The sequence below is a fragment of the Sus scrofa genome, chromosome Y, assembly GCF_000003025.6.
Source record: "Sus scrofa isolate TJ Tabasco breed Duroc chromosome Y, Sscrofa11.1, whole genome shotgun sequence".
Classification (NCBI taxonomy): domain Eukaryota; kingdom Metazoa; phylum Chordata; class Mammalia; order Artiodactyla; family Suidae; genus Sus; species Sus scrofa.
In genome coordinates this window covers 4,452,011-4,458,010 of record NC_010462.3, presented here as the reverse complement: position 1 = coordinate 4,458,010, position 6,000 = coordinate 4,452,011, and the positions used below count along the sequence as shown (strand labels likewise).

General features: G+C 49.9%; 1 long non-coding RNA gene across 1 annotated transcript in view; it reads left to right on the top strand.

Annotated features, from left to right (window-relative positions):
* LOC106506885 overlaps window positions 1-6,000 on the top strand; it is a 28,318-nt gene that overhangs the window by 1,317 nt on the left and 21,001 nt on the right. The window lies entirely within an intron of this gene.

Sequence of the window (6,000 nt, the reverse complement as noted above, 5' to 3'; positions counted from 1 at the left end):
AGAGGATGAAAAGTAGGCGGTGAGGGAGAAGGGAGGCGAGGAGGGCAGGAAGGGGGGGGAATGGGAGGCTAAGGACCTGGGCGTTGGAACCCCATTGACTCATTAGGATGCAATTGCCAATTTTTTTTTAAAAACCAGACTGTATAAATTTACAGTTTCCTTTTCGGCTGAAGCAGACAACGTTAAAACACATTAGATTTTCTGTTTCAGAATGCAAATTAAACATGGGCGAGCTCTTGGAAGGTTTAATTAAGGGCTTAAGAAAATAGGAGATTTAAGACATGGATGCTTGAGTAAGGCAGATTTTAGTCTGGGGGAAATGTGGCTTTTTTTTTTTTAAACTTAAAAAGAAAATTGCTTAATAATAAAACGGCCCAAGCCTTCCTTGAACATAACAGGAAGTCTTCTTAAGAAAACATTTTTTTTTTTTTTAAAAGCAACCACATGTCCACAGACTGAGAGAGGGTGGTTTTGAGGTGGAGGCTGGGTGTCCTGAGCCCCAGCAGCTGTGCTGCCTGCAGGGTCATCGAGTAGGGACCCCCAAAGCTTGCTCAGGGGACCCTGGAAACTTGCTCACCCTTGTTGGCCTCCAGGAGGCCTGAGCCCTCCCTGTCTAGTTCAGAAATGACTTTCTTGAATCCCTGCCTGTAACCTGGTTCTCTTCTCTTCCCTGCTCCCTTCTTTCAGGCCCAAAGCAAACAACAAAACCCAGGAGCAAAGCCCTGCCCCCCCAACAAAAACCAAACAAAACCCACCCCAAACTTTGCATCAGCTGCTCTGGCTCACATTTTGTGAGCCTCGTGGGCTATTTTTCATTCTTTTCTTTCCTTTGAGAGAAATGTAAGGCCTTTAAATGCCATTCTGTGCACACGTAACTTAAAAATGGTCTGGCAGAGGGGGAAACTGGCACATGTATAGTTCACAATCTGTTAGCATCACGTGAAGCCAGATTCAGCAAAAGCTCCATGGGCTCCTCCAAGCCAGGTTATGCAACATCTCAAAATCCTTCCAACCCTCTGGGGACTTGTCTGTGGGAGGGAGAAGGGGGAGCCAAGAGGGAGAAGACAGGATTGGTGGCCCTGTGTAAGCTTTTTGGGGGGAGGTGCGGTGGGGGGGCACTGCACATGCTTGGGTTTAGTAGAGTCTATCACTGCAGTCTGAAGAGCGGGACGTCTCCTGCACTGTACCTGCCTAGGCTGTGCAAACTGGGAGGTAAAAAGGGGCGCTCCTAAAGCCCTGAGAGTGCCTGCATTCGGCCCGCAGGCTGGTGGACCGGCTTTGCTAGGACTGCCACATCCGAGGAGCACAGCCAGGTGGCTTAAACAACAGGAATTTATCTCCTCAGGGTCCCAGAGGCCAGGGTCCAAGATCAAGGTGTCAGCAGCAGGGGTTTCTCCAGAGGCCTCTCCTTGGCTGGTTCCTGGCCTTTTTTTCCGCGTGTCCTCACATGCTCTCTCCTATGCCTGCATCTGTGTCCTCATCTCCTCTTATAAGGACATTAGTCCTGTTGGATTAGGGCCACCCTAATGACTTCATTTTAACTTAATCACCTCTTTAACGGCTCCGGTTCCAAGGTTCCAAATACAGCCCTGTGCTGGGGAGTCCTGTGCCTGGGAGTGAGGATTTCAATGGAGGTCCGGGGGTGGGGGGGTGGGGGGGAACGATGCCTCTGAGGGCCTAACAGGTTGAGGGAAGAGGGAGAGAGGGTAGGAAAGGAGCTCACCTCCCTCCCGCAGCCTGGCCTGGGCGCCCGGTGCCCTCTTGGCACCTGGGCTATGGACACCGCCGCCGCTGAGGAGTGGGGGGAGGAGTGGAGGGAGCTCCCCATGTGGTGCAAGGGCGGCTGTTAACTGCCAGTCCTGGGCCCTGTGCCCATGGGACAGCTGCATTTTTAATTCTCTTTTCCGGGAGATGAGCGATTTTAAAAAAGAGATTACTCCAATATTCCATCTTCACCACCGCCTGCGTGTCACCTGAAAATGCTGCTAGAGACGACGGTTCCTGGGAATACCTTTTTTTTGGCGGGAGCAGTATCTCTGGGGGGCCCCCAGAGACTGTCAGAGTGCTTGGCACCTCCGAGGGAGCCTAAGGTGTATCTGTGGAATAATCATGTGGGTTTTCAAGATGTTAATTTAATCTGATCATCTGTGACAGAAACCACAAAGCCTTTTGCTGTGAAATGATGACTGGTAATTATTAAAAAGAGACAGACTTTTCTCTTTCTTGGTTGCTTTAATTGGCAAGAACTATCCCGGCTGTGGAGGTTCTGCTCTCACGGGCTTCCTGAGGAAGAAGAGGTCCTGAGGCTGAAGCTTCCGTTTCAGTGGATTTTTATTAACACTTGGTTCCAGTGGAGGGTGGCGGGAAGGAGTGAGTGTTCTCAGGATGCTTTTAAATGTGCACAGATCCACCTTGCAGTTTGGCGGTGTCGGCAGCACAGGCGTGATTCTGGAGACCTGCTTGGTTGTGATTATCTTGGAGTGGTGCTTGGAGCCCCAGAGGGCTTGGTCACTGGTAGGCAGCTTGCCTTTTCCCTCTGGGGGAAATCTTTTTTGTGCAGCACACTCCCAGGGCACTAGTGACCCTTCTCCTTTATTCACTTTAAGGAGCACAGGGAGCTCTGTTTGTCCCCCTGAGGCTCTGAGACAGAAGGGCTGGTCGATGGGCAAAGCTGAGGGAGCCTGGTCATTCTGGCACCCTTCACTGTCCTGCCAAGCAGAATGTCACATTCTAATCTACTGCATCATGCCAGCAGGAATCTACTGTCCATAAGCTGCTAGCAGTTATATATCTGGGCTGATAAAAAGCTTTGACCCAAAGCTCCAGTAGGTAATTAATGAGAGGCTGAAGGCTGGGAAAAATAGCTTCTTTCATGCATTCTTTCTAAATTTTGCTTCCTTCTAAATTCTTGGGTCTCTCTTTTTTTCTTTTTAAGGCTGCGCTTGTGGCACATGGAAGTTCTTGGGCTGGGGTCAAACTGGAGGTACAGCTGCTGGCCTATGCCACAGCCATGGCAACACCGGATCTGAGCTGTATCTGCAAGCTATGTTGCAGCTTGTGGCAATGCCTCAACCCACTGAGTGAGGCCAGGGATCGAACCCAAATCCTCACAGAGACAACGTCGGGTCCGTGACCTACTGTGTGCCACAACGGAAACTTCTTGGATCTTGCTTGAACTATTCTGTTTATTTTGTTTGCCTTTGGTTTTTATTTGGGAAAGGGCTGGAAAGGAAGTGTGAGGTGCTTGAAATACAGGAGCAGGCAGTGAAAGGAAATTACTGTTTGGTGAGAGCACCGAAGGTGGAAAGGCATGCAGTGGACAGTGATGGGTTTTGTCTGCTCCTAAGTCCACCCTGTCTTACAAATTTTCTTTAGGGAACACCCAACTATCACTTTCAGGCCCTGTGATAGCAAACTTCAAGGGGAGCCTTGGGGACCAGGCCTGGTCAGAGAGCATTTCATATCCCTTCCTTGGCTACAGTGAGTGGTTAGGTAAGAGTCTGTGACCCATGATGATAGCCAGATGTGGCTTTGGCTAGAGTTCCTAACAAAGAGATTTGTTTGTTTAGAAATCCATCTTCATCAGTTCTTGAGACTGAAGACAGCACTGAGGCACTGAGAAACATGGAGCCAAGTTGTGAAAGAGACAGATGCCATTAGGTAGCATTTCAGCACCTGGACCTAGCCAGGCCTGAAGGCCACAAATGAATAATTCACTTATTTTATTTTATTTTTTTAGCAAAATTTGATTTGGATTGCTAATGCTTGCCACGGGGGTGGGGTGGGGGGGGAGGAGAATACTAAGGAAACTTTATTTTATAGAGAATTAAAATGATGTTGAATGCTATTGCAGTCCCAGAGATTTTCCCCTTCTTTCATTATGATGTACGACCTATGACTTACAAATGCATTCAAGATACATGTATTTTACTGAATAGCAGAAAAGGAACCACCAGTAATCACTCAAGTCCCGAGAGAGAATGCCGCCTCTTCAGCACCACCCACCTTTCCCCATCAGAAGTTACCACTTTTTGACTTGAGGGAGAATCATCTCCTTGCTTTTCTCTATAGTTTTACTCCACATGTGCACCCTTGGGCAGAATGGATTTTGTGTTCATGGAATCATACTGCTTGTACATGGGAGGGGGGGGCAGGGGGCGTGGTGGGGGGTGTCTTGCATCTGTCACTCACCATTGCTGGCCCGGTGATCCTCTTGGCGTGGCTATAACACATTCATTCTCCAGGCTATCACAGTGCTCAGCAGACGACAGTGCCACAGTGTATCCATTAGGGAGTATTTTTTGTAGCCGATGTTTACAGTAGAGAACTTATTGAAGTCGGATCAGTCCAACTCATATTGGAAACAAACTGAAATGTTATGTACTGCTCTTTGCGGAAGCCCGATCTTGAATCAGGCCAGCCATCTGCCGTCCTTGGTCCATGTCCAAGCTGCTGATGGCTGCTAAAGAAAAATTGCACAACCAAGTGAATTCACGTTATTACACATCACGATCGTCAACCCCGACTGGGCCCTCCTGAGAGCAAGCAACGCTGCGAGCCCCTTCAGCTTTCTGCTCCACCTTCCAGTCCCAGCTGGGCCACAACCTCCCAGCCGGCCCCCAGCCCCTTCTCTGCACACTCCCAAAGATGACCTTGCCTAATGGTTGCCGGAGGGGGGGAGAAAGTCATTCATTTCTGAACTTGGCCATGAGGAGTCTTCTCAGCATCCACACCCATCTTTGCTGCCACCTCTGGGGCCCAGCTGCCCTTCTTTCCAGGAAACATCTCCCTCTGGGCCCTCTCTCCTCCTGGGTAGGTCAGTCCTCGATTCTCATCACCCATCCCGAGGTGGAGAGTCTGTGGAAGGCCTTTGCCTCCATAACCTCCGCTTCCACGTCCCAGCCAGGCTGGCTGGGTCTTCTCAATTTTCATCTGGATGATGAGTCTTCCCAGCTTGTCTCCCTTTTACTTCAAGCTCTTTTCCTCCCCTGAAGCCACAGTGCAGTTTCTGAAATGCAAACCTGATGATCTGAATCTGTGTTCATTTCCAAGGGCCGCCTAACAAATGACCAGAAGCCGGGGTAGGGGCAGGAGGGTAGTAATGGCAGAAACGCCTTCTCCCACAGCTCTGGGATTAAAGTGTGGCGAGACTGGCTCCTCTGGATGTTCTGGGAAGGGACCCCTTCCCACGGCCCTCTCTGGGCTCTGCTGGATGCCAGCCACCCCGGCCTGTGGACCCACCACTCTGATCTCTGCCTCCATCTCCACGGAGATTTTTTGGTCTGTTTCTAATCTCTCTCTCTCTCTCTCTCTCTCAAAGGGACCCCAGCCATTGGACTTAGGGCCTACCGTGAATCAGGGATGATCGCATCTCAAGATCTGCAAACTTAATTATGTCTGCAAAACGCCTTATTTCAAATAAGTTTGCCTTTTTTTTTTTTTTTTTTTTTGGTTTGGCTGCACCTGCGGCATGTGGCTGTTCCCAGGCCAGGAATCACCAGAGCCACAGTGGTGACAATGCCGGATCCTTAACCTGATAATCCACCAGGGAACTCTATCAAACAAGGCTACCTTCTGAGATGCCAGGAGTAAGGACTTGGACAGGTATTTAGGGCTGCTATGTACCCTGCCATACGTCTCCTTGCTTAAAAGCCTCTAGTGGCAGCTCACTTCTCATCTGGGTATCACCTAAGGCCCTCGGCCTGCACCCCTCTCTCCAGCTAAGCCCTCTTCCCTGGTCTGCTGAGGACCCACATCCCTCCCCAGGAATGGATCTGCCTGTCCTAGTCCCCTGCACCCCCATGTCTCATTAGGTCTCTGCTCAGCAACGCCCTACCCTCTCTGGACTCCGCCATCTTTCTCCCAAGTCCACAGACTGCTCTGTGCAGACCCCGCCTAAGAGAGCACACAGCTGAAAACTATCTCCAAAGCCATTCACTGCCGTAGATGGGAAATGAGTGAAACTTTTTATGGAATGTCTAACCTAAAAAAAGTCAAAAT